Source organism: Adiantum capillus-veneris, chromosome 13, assembly GCF_014529385.1.
Source record: "Adiantum capillus-veneris isolate H3 chromosome 13, ASM1452938v2, whole genome shotgun sequence".
Classification (NCBI taxonomy): domain Eukaryota; kingdom Viridiplantae; phylum Streptophyta; class Polypodiopsida; order Polypodiales; family Pteridaceae; genus Adiantum; species Adiantum capillus-veneris.
Window position 1 is genome coordinate 6,088,194 of NC_140943.1, and position 18,619 is coordinate 6,106,812.

The following is an 18,619-nucleotide window of genomic DNA, read 5'->3' on the forward strand; positions in this document are numbered from 1 at the left end:
TCCCTCAAGAGAATCCCATATCCAATTGATAACCCATTGCACATATGTACTCACAAGAATACCTTTCAACCATGACTAATGTACCTCCTTTGAAAGTTGGAACAAGATGGGATTCTCTTTCATGCACCATGGAACATACTCTTTGCATTGGGAATTCTTCCATTCCCTGCTCCATGCTCTCCTTCACACCTACAATGTACTCAAGCCCTTCCTCATCAACTGGCCCTTCAAGGACACCCAACACCTCTACCTTATCAACTTCACTTGCATGGTCTTCAAGCGCCGGCTCTATTGCTGCATCCTTACCCAAAGAAGGGAGAAACACACCCCTTACCTCGATATCCACCTGCTCCTCCTCTATAATCAAGGCTTCTCTATCTCTCTCAACAAAGTTTTGTACGTGATGCACCAATGTAGCACAATCCACTGCAACTTTAACAAGCACAACCACACCACATAACATCTTCACCTGCATGTCCACCCCTGTTGACTTGGACGACTCCACTTGGCTTTTATCCAGCATCTCGTTTGCACTTCTTTCTGTTCGTCACCTACATCTTTCACATCTTTGTCCACATGTAAGAGATCAATTTTTTCATACCTTGAATAGGATGACTCCGCTCCTAGGTTGTATCTGCATCCAGATAATTTCTATAGTTTGCTTCAACCTCCTCTTCTGTCTCAAGGTCAGGGATTTCCTCTACCTTCATCGCTTCAACATCATCTAAAAACCACCCTTTCTGATCTCTAGCACACATCAATGGAGCTTGACCAATCATTCATGGGGGCTTGTCCATGCATCTTCTACCCGATCTAGAACTGCTTTCACTTCTTTCACCGTGAAACTTTCCTAACTAACATCTTGGGCATAGATATTACTCTCTATCTTTGCAACCATAGAATCCTCACTTTCTCTTGTATCGGCAGACTCTCTAGCATTGGCTTCACCTTTGCTTCCACTACATCAACCTGCTTTGGCACCACTGCATATGACAGACCGTGCCTAGCTTGCTGTTTCTTCAAGGTCTTCTTGGTTTGGCCTCTTGCCAAATTAACGCTTTTGCATACGTCACAGGCCCATCCACCTCTACCTTATCTCAAACATTCTCATGCAGGCAATCCATAAACTTGCTGAGCTTTATAAAATCAACATAATTTGTAGCAGTTACCTGGATAAGATGTCCCCAAAGAGCTTCAAATTCCCACTTGAACGCTAGGAAATCACCATCCAAGCTTTGCTGCAATCCATCCAACTTCCACTTTACTTCATCCAACTGCACCTCAACTGCACATCCACCATAATTTGTGCCAAAAGTCCACTTTCAAAGTCACCCAATTTATTTTTTGTTAATTACATAATCTGTCATACGATCTTTTTTATTTACCACGAACTAGGAGCAAAAAAACTTGAATTGCACCTTCATCTCTTGACAATCTGCTCTCAAGTAGAAGTAGATCATAATCTTGCAACCAAGTCTCCACATCTTCAACCCCAATGAAAATAAGAAAACCCAATCACACCATCTTTAACACCACTGCTCTTCAAAAGCCGCACATCAGACTTCACCAATATTGTGCTTTAACCTTCAATTAGGAGCAATCAGATGCTCCTTTGTGGGGGCACTAGAAGGGGACCAGAAGATGGAGAGGGGGAATGCAAGCACACACAGAAACACACTTAAAAACACACCAGATTGCCTCTCTATAGCCCAAGGCACCCAAGACACCCCACTCCTCTCAGAATCACCTTCAAAATTTCACACTTCCACAAAAAAACCACCACTTGTATGCAAACCAATGTGCACACGCTTCGCACAACTAGTCAATAATCACCGGATTTTGCCCGCTTCCAAGCACTTCCACAACACAACACCTCTCTCCCTTCCTCTCTCACACACACACAGACGGCCCCAAGGGTGCACACCACTCACACACACAAGCACCACATACACTGAAGAAAAGCAAAGAAGAGAAGGGGGAAGGAGGAAGAGATGAAATAAAAAATCAGCAATGGTAGCTTCAGTTTGATTAAAAAACACAACCTCCACTTTTTCTACATAAGAGGGGCACACTTCTCCCTTGGCTTGGATCTATCAGCACACACCTCAACAATCGAAATTCTCCCTTCACTCTTCACTCTTCAGACCATCAGAGCTCTGCCCTCAAAGCTCTCCTCTTGAAGCTTTCACCGCCCTTGCTGTAGAAAACTCCCCTTGCTGCTAAGAACTTATCAAAAACTGCAAAAGAATGGCGTCTTATAGGGTGAGCCACTATCAGTCATTATCAAAACTTTCAACATATCGAAACTTTTCAATATATCTTATAGGGTGAGACACTATAGTCAACTTATCAAAACTTGTATTTTTATCAGCCACTATCAAATCCTTTCAACATATATCCACATGAACCATTGCCTTGTCAAGATTCCCGTATGTCACACCACTGCGGGAGCACACCCCTTATATGAGCCGTAGCACCGAATGCCCTCAATAAAAGGAAGAAGCCCCTTAGGGAACAACAATGGGGCACAAACAGGCTTTGCCACATCAGCATGATGGACAACACCGTCAAACACCGCCAACTACACTGACAACGGCTGCTGTCGGCCACATCATCCACACAATTTCCAGCTACAACCACCACCACTGGGAGCACCGCCAGCGGGCGCACCCGTCATAACCAAGTTAAGAGATCCCACTCTCTTTGTCCACTTATGCATTCCAAGAGGCTCACGGCCCAGGTATTATATCCCAAACCTCCTTGCTCGGCCCTTTGGCGGCTCTAGACGAGCTCACCCCCTTGGACGTCACAAGATTGAATGCCATGCACACTAAAAACATTTTTTTGTGTCCAACTTCAAAGAATTGTCTTCGTCCAACTTCAAAGAATTGCCTTCCTTTGCCGAGTGCTGCGATTGTCAAGCCATAAAAACCTATCAAAAGCTCCTCATGCTGAATCCAATTTCATACGCCAGCTTTGCATTGCAACATCATCATGGCTTCAAAAAATGCGTCCAAAAAGCGGAGAAATCATCTACCTCCATCCCCTTTGCATCTGCTCGATTTCAAACCTTGATATCTCCGCTCACAATAGCTACACCCCATCGCTGCTGATGATGGGATGTAGCAATATAATGTTAAACAAATAGTGCATCCAGCAAGAGGCCCTAATGAGATTTCATCTCTTGACAAAATCCGGCACACCTTGAAATATTGGCCTAGCAATGTCTTGTGATCTTTGCATGTTAGCTAGAGCATATGTTTGGCTCTTTCTATTGATGCTTTTGTGCTCGCCACGGCTTACAAATGCTAATGGGATATTGTAAGGAACAACAATTTGGACGTCTCAAATTTGCAATCAATGTTCCACCAACCTCTAGCTAGACTCCAACTCCAATCACGGGGTCTTATAAAAATCATGTGTATTATTTCTCTATGTAGATGATGGGAAATGCCATTTTGCAGCTCAACATCAACCTATTTTTCTTGTAGCCACATGGAGCTCATGAACCTTATAGCTACACAAAGGATTTTGGAGTGCTACAATGCCTTTTGCATATGCAAAGGACTCCCCCCTTAGATACAATGCCTTATATATTTCTTGGTAGGCTACCGGATTTTTGAACGCACTCATAACCTTTATTGGATAGCTACACCCCATCATCGATGATCGAGTGTATAGGTGATGAAACAAATTTAATGCTATTAAGTTTTGATCATTGACTATAATGGCCTATCGTCGGGGTTGGCCAAATGAATCTTTCTCTCTCTCTCTCTCTCTCTCTCTCTCTTTCTAAAATGAACAATGATTTTTTTTGGAACATCAACTGTTAGGAAATATGGCATAGCTAAGTAGATGATGAGTAGTTTACTTAATGGAGAGAGACAAATTATCACACACAAGATATTATAGAGTAGAGTAGAGAGAGAGAGACAACACACACAATATACGTGGTTCACCTAATGTGGGCTACATCCACAGGAAAGCAGCCATGCAATGGCTTTGGTACTTCAAACAAGAAGTAGGTTACAAAGGGATTATACCCTTAATAGAGATCCCACCTTGCTTCAATTTCACCACCTCAAATCCACCTTGTTGCATCAACTTCACACTCTAAAATGTGTGTAGAAATGGCCTCCTTTTATAGGCCAAAATGGCTGTCCTCTCTCATGAGAGGCAGTTGTGTGTAGTCGCCCTTGTGTAGACTAGTCCAAATGGACCCTCCAATCTGCCCATGTGTGGAGGCCCTTGAGAAGACAAGTACGCCTTTGAAATTGGACACCAGCCATTGACTTCCGACCACTGGCCACCGGCTATTGACTACCGGCCATTGATCAACCGACCAAATGGCCGGCCGTTTTTTGACTACTTTTAGGCCGCCGTCCGGCCATAATATTTTGGCGAAGCCAGTCTCGAGCTTTGGCCGTGAAAAGTTTGGTTTCCGGCGACTGATTTTTGTTCATGTACGATGGCTTCTCCTCATAATGGGGGCCTTATGAATGTGCGCTTTTTATACATAAATTACAAGGGGTAAATGAGGCTCCATCCTTAACAATCTCCCACTTGGAGACTGATCTCCAAACCAAACCTGGAATCGCTTTCCATCCTGGCTTCTTATCCTTGAATGCCAATTAAAGATGAGAAAAATCTCAATTTCTCCTTGTTGACCACCTTTGTAAGCATGTCTACAGGATTTTCACTTGTATGCACCTTTCCTAGCTTTAGCTGTCCCTCTTTCAAAAGAGTGCGTATGAAGTGATATCTCACCTTTGTCCTTGAATGAAAGGTTGAGTTCTTTGCAAGATGGATAGCACTTTGGGTATCACTATACAAGACACAATTGTCTTGTTTGAATCCAAGCTCTTCTAAGAATCTGTGAAGCCACATAATTTCTTTGCTTGCCTCTGTCATTGTCACATACTCTGCTTCCGTGGTAGAAAGTGAGACCACTTTTTGTAGCTTTGAAGCCCAGCTTATTGCTATGCCTCCAATCGTGAAGACATAGCTAATAGTGCTCCTTTGAGTATCTTATTCACCTGCCATATATGCATCCGCATAACCTTGAAGAAAAATATCAGTTCCTCCAAATTACAAAGCATTTGTTGTTGTCCCTTTCAGATACCTAAGTATCCACTTCACAGCTTGCCAGTGCTCTTTACCTGGGTTTTCCATGAACCTACTTACAACTCCCATTGCATGTGCAATGTCTGGCCTTGTCCAACCCATAGCATACATAAGAGAACCTACCGTTGCAACATATGGAACTTTATACATATATGCTATCTCCTCGTGTCTTTGGACACATATCCTTGGTTAGTTTAAAGTGACCAGCCAAAGGTGTAGAAACCGTTTTTACATTTTGCATTGCAAAACTTTCTGGTACCTTCTTGATGAAATCCTCTTGAGATAGCTTTATTGTCTTCTTCATCCTGTCCCTTGATATCTTCATACCAAGTATCTTCTTTGCAGCACCTAAATCTTTCATTGAAAAAGATTTAGATAGCTTCTCTTTTAGGTCTTTGATGTCCTGCATATGTTAGCACTTGCAATCAGCATGTCATCAACATACAACATTAGGATGATGAACTTTTCATCTCCCAAATTCTTCGTGTAGACAAAATGATGTGAGTTGCACCTTCTAAATCCATGATCCAATATCCATCGATCGAACTTCAAGTACCATTGTCTTGATGCTTGCTTTAAACCATTCAAGCTCTTCTTTAATTTGCAAACCATTTTCTCCTTACCTTTTACTTCATACCCCTTTGGTTGAAGCATGTAAATTTCCTCATCTAAGTCACCGTGAGGGAATGCTACATTTACATCCATTTGCTCAAAATTTGAATCATGAGCAACCACAAGGCTTAAGACACAAGCCTAATTGAGTTCATTTTCACAACAAGAGAAAATATTTCATTGAAGTCAATACCTTTCTTTTGAGAAAACCCTTTTACCACAAGCTTAGACTTGTACCTTTTTTTCCCACCTTCTTCTTCCTTTAGCTTGTACACCCATTTGTTCTGAAGTGCCCGCTTACCTTTAGGCAACTCAACCAACTCCCATGTTTGGTTGCAATGTAATGAGTCCATCTCCACTTGAATGCTCTTTATCCATTCTTCTTTGGATTCATGTTGCATAGCTTCCTCGTATGATTCCGGCTCTCCAGAATATGAGATCAAGAGATGGTTGAAGGAAGGAATAAACCTTTCTGGAGGTCTACTTGCTCTTGTAGATCTTCGGGGAATAGGTTGAGGCTCTTTGTTTGGTTTAACGTTGTTATACGTTGTCACCGTTTGCACTCCTTGAGTCTTCACCGTCCTCAAGCTCCATGTACTGATCACCTGTTTCTTTTGTTTGTTTTCTTTCCAAGTAATCTTTGTACATATTTTGTTCATTGAAACTTATATCCCTACTTCTAAAAATTTTACCATCTTCAGGATTCCATAGGAGATACCCAAATTCACCTTCTCCATAGCCAATGAAGAAACACTTTTTGGACTTTGCATCTAGCTTTGATCTTAGGTTTCTATCTATGTGCATGAAAGCCTCACACCCAAACACTTTGAGGAATGCATAGTTCACCGGGTTACCGATCCACGCCTCCTCTAGAACTCCCCCATCCAATGCCATTGAGTGTGTCCGGTTGATTAAGTACACAGACGTACTTACTGCTTTTGCCTAAAGCTCAAGCGGTAGGCCTGCATGTAGCCACATGCTTCATGCTCACTCCATGATTGTCCTATTCATCCTTTCCCAAATCCCATTTTGTTGAGGTGTACTTGGGGTTGTTTTTTGCCTCTGAATGCCATTGCTAGCACAAAAGCTTTCAAAAGCTTGGATGCAATATTTTCCTTCATTGTCGGATCTGAGGCATTTAACCTTGGTACTTGCCTCATTCTTCACAAAGGCTTTCCACCTTTGAAATATGAAAAACACATCGGACTTATCCTTCATGACATAAAACCATGTTTTTCTAGTTGCATCGTCTATGAAAGTTACATAGTACAATGAGCTCAAGTTTTTTTGTTTTTTCTTTCATTTCCTGATTATATTTTTGAGATTTTACCCTCTTTTGTTTACCATAAACACAATCTTCATAGAACTTCAAGTCCACTTCTTTCAAACATGGTAGAAGCTTCTTTGATTAAAGGATTGCATTCCTTTGGAACGCATATGCCTAAGCCGGTAGTGCCACACCGAACTGTCTTCTGTAGTTGTTGCACAAGGTGGAGATTGTGAGCTGACAGTACACAAGTAAAGTGTACCAATCTTTTCTCCTTTGGAAACCACCAAAGATCCCTTTGAGATCTTCCACCGTTTGTTTCCAAATGCAATGTTGTAACCTTCATCGTCCAATTATCCTGTAGAGATAAAATTCTTGCAAAGAAAAGGAACATGCCTAACATCTTTAAGCTTCCATTTATTTTTGTTAGCAGTTTTTACACAAACTATACCTTTGCCGACAATTTCACAAGCTTCATCATCTCCCAAGCATACATACCCAAAATTACCTTTGGTGTAATCTTGGAAATGTTGCTTGTGTGGTGTCACATGGAATTAAGCCCAAGAATCTACTATCGAGGAATTAGACACATTGTCTAATGAAATAATTAGAGCATCTTGCTCTACTTTACATGCCACAATGGCCTCCGGTGGCATGTAAAGTAGAGCATCTTGCTCTACTTTACATGCCACAATGGCCTCCGATGTTAGCTTGTTGTCTTGAGACTCTGACTCCTTCTACTTCTTGGACCAGCAATCCTTCGTTGCGTGGCCGCAATTACAACATTCAAGAACTGACTTTGTGCGTGACTTGCTCCGCCTTGAGCGATCACGACCCTTTTGGTTTCTGAACCTCTCCTTAGGCCTTCCTCTTGTTTTGATTGACAGTGCAGCACTTGATGAGTCTCTTGTGCTTCTCCTTCGCATTTCCTTGCATAGGAGAACACCCACAACATCATCAAACTTAAGTGTATTTGTACCAAAAATAGAATTACTTACAACCATCACAAGACTGTCCCAACTATCCGGTAGAGACGATAGTATAAGGAGAGCTCGCACTTCATCATCAAAATTTATTTTCATCGATCGAAGTTGACTTATGTTGGTGTTAAAGTCATTTAGGTGTTCTGCAACTGAACCATTTTCTGCCATCTTTAGATTGAACAAGTGCTTCATGAGAAATACCTTATTGGATGCTGATGATTTCTCGTAGAGGCCGGCCGTCAAGTGACTTCATCAAGTCCTCCGTGGTCTTCATCTCCGAAAGATTGAAGGCCGCACTTGATTCCAAGCTTTTAATTGGATTGTTCCCAGTGTCTTTCGGTCAAGGACAATCCATGCTTCATCTACCATCATTGCGGGCTTCTTTTGCGAGATTCTTTGTAAGACCGCCTAATGGCAAATAGAGGTCCTTCTGGTAGAGATAGTCTTCAATCTGTATCTTCCAATGTTAGTAGTTTTTTCCATTGAACTTCTTGTTTTTGAGCTTCCCTTCCTCCGCCATTACTCCCACTTAATTCAAGGATCCTTTCCTTGAGATACTTTAGCTACGAGGAAACCTTGCTCTGATACCAATTGTTAAGAAATATGACATAGCTAAGTAGATGAATGAGTAGTTTACTTAATGGAGAGAGACAAATCATCACACACAAGAGAGAGAGAGAGAGAGAGAGAGAGAGAGAGAGAGAGAGAGAGCACAATATACGTGGTTCACCCAATGTGAGCTACATCCACGAAATAGCAGCCACTCAATGGCTTTAGTACTTCAAACAAGAAGCAAGTTACCTAGTGATTATACCTTAATAGATCTCTCGCCTTGCTTCATTCTGACCACCTCACATCCACCTTGTTACATCAACTTCACCCTCTAAAAGTGTGTAGAAATGGCCTTCTTTTATAGTCCAAAATGGCTATCCTCTCTCATGAGTGGCAGCCGTGTGTAACCACCCTTGTGTATACTAGTCCAAATGGACTCTCCAATCCGGATGCCCATGTTTGGCCGCCCTTGAGAAGACAAGTCCGCCTTTGAAATCGGCCACTGGCTATTGACTTCCGACCACCTGCCACCGGCCATTGACTACCGGTCATCGGCCAACCGGCTAAACAATCGGCCATTTTTTGACTACTTTCCGGCCGCCGTCTTGCCATAATATTTCGACGAAAAGGAATATTTCGGCAAACTAATCTCTAGCTTTGCTCGAGACTGGGCGTAAAAGTTGTTTTCTTTGGCGAGTGATTTTTCTTCATGCACGACGGCTTCTCCTCATAATGGGGGCTTTACAAATGTACATTTTTAATACAAAAAATTACAAGGGGTCAAGCTCCAAACTTAACACACAAGTTCAAGGCACAAGAAAAAGGTGACAATAACTTGGGGTTTGAAAGAGGGCTTTGGCACAGCCCATCTTGTAAAAACATTCTTAAACTTTCTTTGATATAGACATATTAAGTAGAGATTGCAAGCAATCACGACGTTTACAAGATGAGGATCCAAACAATTAACTCCAAATCCATCAGTGCTAATTGGATCTAGCTACCTTACATGTGAACACCTTGCTTCTTCCAACACTTCAAGGTGTAGGGAAAGGTCACTAAAAGGTCTTTTAGTGACCTTTCCCTGTAATTATTGTGCAATTTTATGGTAAGTATGGGGAGTTGGGAGCCATGCGAGAGCAATACTAAGCTAAGTACAGTGCATAAGAAAAATATGTCCATCAATGACTATTGACAAAGATAAATAGCACATGTGAGTCCCTTGCATCAGTTATCAATGTTACAATTGATGTTGATGATAAGGTGGAAGTATGTCTATGAGATTTGTGTCTAGAATACATACATTTTAAGATTGGTATCCATCTTCAAGATAATATTCCCACATCTATAGATTTGGTGTCCTTACCAGTTGTGAGAGATAAGGAACTCAAGGTAGAATACATACAGTTTAAGATTGATATCCATCTTCAAGAGAACATTCCCACATCTATAGATTTGATGTCCTTACTGATTGTGGAAGAGAAGGAACTCAAGGAAGACTCCTCTACGCATGGCATAAATAAATCTAAACGGGTCCTCTTCAACAACAGAGGAAGAGGAAGAGAATGCAACATAGGTCATGGAGGTGGTGGAGGAAGAGGCAACCATCAAACACATTAGTAGAATAATGCTCAGAGATAGAACATAGGTGGTCGAATTTTTTTTTGAGGTAGGGGGAGTTCAAGAGGTCATTAATGTGAGAGTAAAAATACAGGTCAACTTGGGAACGTTGTATGCTAGGGTTGTGGGAGACATGCTCACTTTGGACATAAATATCTAGATAGGAGGCCATAAAATTATTATGCAACCATTAGTAGGAATGTAGATAAGCTTGAGAGGCTATTTGTGGCGCAACACATGTTCAATACTGTCTACAAACGTGGCAAAATTTGGTAAATATAGACTTAGTACATACGAGTGTACGGGTTCTGGCAAACGCTACGTCGTCTATGGGTGGATGCAGGTATTATGTGAGCTGCATTGATGAACATACAAGGAAAGTATGGGTTTATTTCATGAAGTAGAAAAGTGAGGTTTTATGGCCTTTTAGAATTTCAAGGCTATGGTTGAAAAACAGGATGGGAAGTGTATAGAGCGCCTGAAGTCAGTTGGAGGGGGAGAATACTTCTCCAATTGTTTCAATGGTTTCCTAAAAATGCATGGAATTTAGATGCAACTTCCATGCAAGTATACTCCACAGTTTTCATGCAAGTATACTCCGGAGCAAAATGGTGTTGCTAAGTGAAAAAACATGCACATAGAAAAACTTTCTAGAGCATTGATGAATGAGAAAAACATACCTCATTTTATTGGGTAGAGGTTGTTTCTATAGGTTTTTACACTATGAACATGAACCCTATTTATATGGTGCATATATGACACCAGAAGAGAAATTTTGTGGTGAGAAGTGGATGTATGAGATTTTAAATGTTTGGATCTATTGCTTATGTGCATGTACCAAATAAGTTGATAAGTATGCTTGACTTGAAAGGCAAAAAGTGTGTGTTTATTGGCTATTCACTTGAGCACCAAGGGTATAATTGTGACAATCCTATCATGGGTAAAGTGAGGGTGAGCAATTCTACTAACTCGTCAAATGTATCAAGAAAAGGAAAGAAAAAAGTTGATGATGCCCTTAAGCTACCAAATTTGAGTGTTGATCACGATGATGGTGACAACAATGGTTTTGAGCAGAATGTAGATGAAAAATTTGGCATACCCTTTGTAAAGACTCCGTGCAATGCACTTGGAAGTGATTGTGGACCATGCAAGTTTGAGAGAGTAAGAAATCCTATGCAAAGATTAACTTATGATGTTTATGTGGCTCATCATTGTGCATATATATTGAAAATTACACAGGAAGTAGAACCCACTTATTTTGAAGATGCTGTTAAAGATACGCAATGGTGACAAGCTATGGATGAAGGGATGGATTCCCTTGATGCAAATGAAATATAGAATTTGGTGCCATTACCATGTTGGGCTAAAGGCGGCATGTGCCTTTCCCTAGGCCAGACATTCGGTGTCCAACTACTCACTTACTTGACTAAACACAATGACCTTATTCTTTCTACATAAACAAATAAGGGTCTCACTCATTTAGTAGTGAGTAATCCACCCACACACAACCTATTACTCTACACTCACTGCACATGCACCCACACTGCACAAGTTTTTCACAGGTGTGCTCTTCAAATGGTATCAAAGCGCACAGAGAGCATAAAAAAAGCAAGAACAAGAACTTTTGCAGCTCATTTTTTCCAATTTCGAGCTCTAAAACACAGTATTTTTCTTATCTCTGTCATACAAAATCGTGAGTAGATATTATCTAGGAGTCTAAACTGAGGGTTTTAGCATGTTTCAAAGATCATGGAGATGTCAATTTTCTCAAATCTTGATCAAGGTTATAGAGTGTAGCACAAGTAGGTTTGTTTAACACTTTTGAGCCAAAAAACACTATTTTTGGCGTATCTCTCACACTTGGATTTGGGTTTGTATGAGTGAGGAGTCTACCCTAAGGTTTCTCAATGTTTTGGACATGTTGGTGAGCATAAATAATTCTAAATGGACTAGGGACTTAAGGTAATTATTTAATGCAAAACTCACTTTTATACCATGTTGGGAATAGGGAAAAAGATAGAGAAGTTAACTCTAAGGCAAGAGACAAAATCAATGAGAATGAACTAGTAGAATTTCAAAATGTATAAGAGTGGTGGTTTATATATGTAGCCCCAATGTATGCAGGTGAACTCACTGATTGTGTTAGTGTACAATGACTTAGGTGACTATGTCATGTGTAGAGTGTTAGACTAGGAGAGTTTCCCATAGATCAACACTTGAGGTAGAGCTCTCATCATGTTAACACACACACACACACACACACACACACCCACCCACCAAGGACATTTTTTCATATAGGGCTTGAAAAAAATGTAGCACAACCACAAAATTGGCTTCCTAGGACTGCATGGGAGAGTACTGGAAAGCTCAAAGGACTCATAGAAAAAGAATATTGAGGTCACTATGGATATAAGACAACAATAAGTGGTCTAAAAGATGAAATGCAATCTACTTGTCCATGATGCATTGGTAGAGCCTATGATGAATGAGGCTTTCCCACAATCTTGCCGACAAAGCCAATCTATCAGGTCATGGAGAAAACTTGAAAACTTGTACTTTATACATTACAACACACTCATTGCCTATATAACAAAAGCATGTTTTCCACTAAGAGAAGAGTCCATACACACACCTTGTAGGGGTGTGCTATTGGGAAACCCCCTATATAATGTGCAATCAAGGGATATTTAAAAATCCATTTTTAAACATGTCTGAATGAATAAAATGGCCCCTTATTTTATAAAATTTTTCTAAAATGGAATATAAAACACACCTTGTTAATGTATCTCTGTTAATTTCAGTTAATTTTTTTCCTTAAAAACCCCTCCTTCTGAACTCATGTGATACATTAACATGATTACATAATAGTGCACCCCCCGAGACAGACACACACATGCTTGGGCCTATCTTCTTATCCACAGTCTTACTATGGTAGTGGTACAACTTAACTCCCACTCTCTTCAATGCGAGATAGGGTGTGGAGCATTTAGGAAGAGTACCTTTGTGTAAGAAGATTTCTCCCCTTACAAGTTTGAGAGTTTGAGCATCATACCATAATCGAAGTGCTCAAATGTTTCTTACATTGGAGCTTGCTTTCCTCATATATATTTCAAGCAGGGATCACTCCCTACATAGATTTCTCTCCTAGCCACTCCATGGAATCTCAAATGCCATCCTCACACCCACAATCCTTGAGCATCAACAATCATGATAAGCTCAACATAGAGCATTTACATGTTTTATTTGGTTGCATAGGTCATATATGACCTTCAAGGGTGGCAATACACTCTCTTGCCTCTCCCCGTATCTCTTTCTCTATCTCTCTCTCTCTCTATGTCTGTGTGCGTGTGTGTGTACATTACTAGACTCTATAGTGAGTGAGACCTCCTTACAATGCCAATGTATCATGGCATGGGAAAATCCATAGAATCACGCATTTTGTAGTACTTACACCACCTACATTTCTCCCAATTACAAAAACACTTTCTTGTCTGAAAGAGGTACTCTCTCATACATGTTTGGGCCTAGAGATCTAGATTAGCTCACTCCATTCAATGTAATTTATGTGTTGCAATTATGCCCCTTGAACACTATGCAAACTATGCCCCTTGCAAGTTAAATCAAAGCATCACACCCTACTCGAGTGATCATTATCAAGCTTGCTACTACCCACATATTTTTAGCTCAGACCATACCTTTCTTTTCCAACCACTTGGTGGACCCCTCACATCTATAGTCCTCAAGCATCAAGAGTATTGATTAGCTCAACAATATAAATCATGTGCCATATTTCATTTGGTCCCATAGGTAATCATGTTTGACCTTTGAGGATGACAACATAACCTCTCTCTCTCTCTCTCTCTCTCTCTCTCTCTCTCTCATAACTTTTTCATCCGAACTCCGATTTGGGTGATCTATAGTCTCAATTGAAGAGAAAAAAGCCCTCTACGCATTGATGTAAAGAAATAAATTTTTAGAGTTATGGAAGGTGTTTCTGTAATAGCATTTTCAAAGTGAACAGGTTCAAGAAAATTGACTCTCATCTCTTATTTTACATACATTTCTTCCGGCACTTGCAAGGGTTCTTCTTCTTCAACAAGGTCCACAACCATTGCGGAAAATGATCCAAGATCTCCTAAGTATGGAGATAGAAACACAACCACCCAACCAACGACATCGGAAACCATGATCATGGCATACTTGGTATCATTGCAAGAGAACAAACAAGGCAAAGACTTACGAGCACTTGCAATGGAGAATGGCACACTAAAGGTACTTGTGGTTGAGAATGAGAATCTCAAGAGGACACTTGAGATACAAACAACACATTTTATGCAACTTGAAGAGGAAGTCAAGGAATGTAAACGCTCTCTTGTGGACTTGAATGCTTTGAAGGAGCGGATGAGCAAAGTAGAGCATGACCATGTATTGAAAGAGGAGAAATTTGACACCATGAGCCGGGATGTATTTGACATGAAAAATGTATGCACAAACAAGTCTTGGGATGATGTATGTGGTAGCAATGTGGTTTCTAATTCCTCACTCATGCAAGATATGGCTCAAAAAAAGAATGTTGAGAATGTGGATGTGGAGGAGTTGAAGGAACGGGAGCGATGTTCCAAGGATATTCTTATTCGTGGAATTCCCAAAGAGAAGCTAGAGACACCTCCTTCTCTTACCATTGTTATTGAAGATTTCTTCAAAACCCACTTTGGCATGTCTGGAGTTATGGTCTATGGAGCACATAGAGTGGGGAAGCAAGGAGCTCCTCACTCGAGAGAACGACCAATTGTATGCACCATGCCGGATGAGACCAAGCGAAAGATTATCCTTGATAATAAATGGATCTATTTAAGGGATACAAAATGTTTTGTATGTAAAGCTCGCATTATTAAGCAACAAAATATGCGTCGCAAGGCATACGAGGAAAATAATAAGAAAAATAAGGAGTTCTCTTATGAAGAAAATGTGCCCAAAGAGGAGGCAAGTCCCTTGAGCAAATAGGGATGCGTGACCTATGAGACCGAGTTACAATTGAAAATATTCTTTTTGAATTGTAAAGGATACCCATGGAATGTGGGGGTTGGTATTGATGAACTAACAAGCAAAGCCAATGTTGTACTTTTGGTTGAAAATTGGGAGCATGATACACAAAGGATTAACGGCTTGGAGAATTACAATGTACATTCATTGATGTGGTCAAAGAATCTTAAGCAACGAAGAGGACAAGGAGGGGTAGCATGTATGGTTAAGAAAGGATTGGAAGATTTGTATCAATTGTGAAAGATGACAAGTACAAACATTATGTTTGGCTGAAAATCATGACACCAAAAAGAGCACCCATTTTTGTAGCCGGTTGCTACATTCCTCATCATGATTCTCCCTTTTATGCTTGCATGGATAGAGATCATCCATTTTTTGATTTAGAAGAGGACATTGCTTATTTCAAAGGTGAAGGTGATGTTATTGTATTTGGGGATATAAATGCTTGCATAAAAACATTGCAACATGATACTCAACAATTTGATATGCCATACATTTCAAGGGATTTGGAGGAAGTTCACTTGTATGATCATTCTCCAATGGATGAGAAAGACCCGGATCACTATGGAAAGTTACTTTTACACATGTGTAATAGCACGGGTATGCTCATTGCCAATGGTGTATCTTTGTGGAGTGGAACCAATGGATTTACATGTAGGAGACATAATGGGGATATTGTGATTGACTATATGCTACTCTCCAAAGCCATCATGTATCACATAAAGAGTTTTATGTTTGGCTAATGGACCCCGAAATCCGACCATCGCACCTTATGTATTGACCTTTCATGTGGAGAAGCAACTAAGCATGATAATCTCAGCCAAAGGAAAGAGAAATTATCACTATGTATGGATTTCAAATGGGCACCAATGTACATTGAAATGGTTGAGCAAAAATTATGGATGAAGAAACTTCAATATGATGCACCATTGAAACTAAATGGGAAGCTTTCAAGAAAGTTATTTGTTCTTGTGCCGAAGAATGCTTTGCTATAAAGTATCTCCATGGTATCAACAAAGATAGATCACGCAAAAGGTGGTTTGATAAAGAATGTCAAGATGCTCGAAAGTCCTTGATAAAGCTTGATGTAACTATGGACAAAGACAACTATCAAAGTCATTTGCATACACACAAGGCATTGATTCAAAAGAAGAGAAGAAGATGGGAAGTAAAGCAACAACTTTTTCAAGTCCAAGAAAAGGCACATGCATGTGGAAGATTTTGGAGAAACTTGAGGGGCAAGCGGGTTGAGAATTTTGGTAACTTGAGTCTTGTGGATGTGTACAGACATTGTAGGCAATTATATGAGCAAGCAAATGCTGAAAAAATACCATTTTATGGTTCACTCCCATGTATGCCCTCTTTTTTTACTATTGAGGATGTATGCGGTGGGCTTGAAAAGTTGGCCACTCGCAAAGAGGGAGATCTTCAAGGTATCAAGCCGAAGATGATCAAATGGACGGGAGATTTTATCCATAAGTGGATGTGTGATATGTTCAACCTTGCACTTCAACATGGTATGCCCTATGATTGGAGTACTAATTGGGTTAAGCCTTTGCACAAAGGAGAGGATATAAAGAATGTAAACAACTACTGGACTATAATGATGGGGTCTCTTATGGCAAAGTTCTTTGGGTGCATAATGAAATTGAGTGATTGGACTGAAGATAACGACAAGCGTGCAAAGGGACAAGCGGGTTTTCATCGATGTCATAGCACCATTGATCATCTTGTCACTCTTCGTGTTCTCATGGAGGAAAGTCGATTGAAAGGCAAGCGAGTATATTGTTGTTTTGTGGACTTTAAGAAAGACTTTGATATGATTCCACGTAACAATTTGTGGAGAAGGATGGAAGAACTCCAAGTGCCAAGTGAGTTTATGCTTGCGGTTTCTCGATCTACGAGAAGGTGATTTGTCAATTGCGCATGGGAAGAGAAATTTCAAAAAAAATTGTAAGCACTATTGGGGTTAAACAAGGATGTCCATTGTCACCAACTCTCTTTGGTCTATGCATCGATCAATTGGAAAATGGTACTTGACTTTATGCAAGAAAAAGGCATTGAAGAGGTCACTATTTGTAATGCGGTAATCATGCTTTTGTTGTATGCTGATGATGTAGTGCTTCTAGCACACACTTTAGAAGATGCACAAAAGCTTATGGTTGTCCTTGAGAACTTTTGCTTGCATAGTGGGCTGATTGTGAACGAATCCAAGATAATAGTTATGCTTGTGAAAACCAACCATAAGGAGAAGCCATGCAATGTGTACAACAATGAGACACTTGAAGTTGTTGAGAGCTTTAAGTACCTTGGCCTTGAGGTTCCATCCAATCACAAGTGGGATGAATGTGCTATGTGTCGTTTGAAAGCGGGAAAGAGAGCATTTTATGCATTTGAGAACATGTGTAATGCGAAAAACATTAAGTGTTGGGTTCTCAAGAAGTATCTTTTTGATGCATTGGTGATGCCGGTTCTTCTTTATGGAGTTGAAGTGTGGGGCGAGAGCATCTCAAAATCTACTTGGAAAGAGTTTGAGAATGTCCAAAAGCGTTTTCTTACAAACTTTCTCCAAGTGAAGACACAAACACCATATATGCTCCTACTTCTTGAGTCGGGATGTCTTCCAATTGAGGTTATGGGCATGGAAAGGGTTGTGGAGTACATGATAAAGATGCGTCAAAACCCCTCACATCGACTTCCTACAATTGCATGGGAAGCAAACAAAAAAGTTCAAAAGACGCATAAAAGCAAGATCTTGAGCACGGGATGGATGCAAGACATAAAGAAGTGGTTTGGGAGATGGGATGCATTACACTTGCTTCATGATGCTTCAATTGACTCCCAAGTGAATAAAGATTTTCTACAACGCCAATGTATTACGTCTTGGGAGAAATCCGGTGGGTCACGCTTCATAATTACACCACCCATATTGCCCCCAACTACAAAACCATGTTCTTCGCTGAAAGAGGAAACCGTACTCACACTTACATGCTTGAGCCTATCCCCTTGTCGGCGATACGCACTATTGCAACCATTCGGCTTAGCTTCCATTTCCTTTGATGCGAAATAGGGCGTTGGGGCAAGGGAGAAGAGTCAAATCGATTGTGCACATTATGCTCACTACAAGTTCGGGAGTCTGAGTACCACACACTACTATAGTGCTCAGCTTTTGGTCACATCCGAACTTGCTTCTCTCACATTTTCAGCCATACCTTAGACCTACACACTTTTCTCTCCCAGCTAAAGTGTGGGCTCTCCATTGTGACTCTCATCACCACAATTTTGGAGCATCGAGAGTCACTCATCAGCCATACACATACTACATCACATGTAACTTTGGTCCCATAGGTCCTATTTGACCTCCAAGGACGATAATAAAATCTATCTATCTATCTATCTCTAGAATTGTATCAGTCAACAG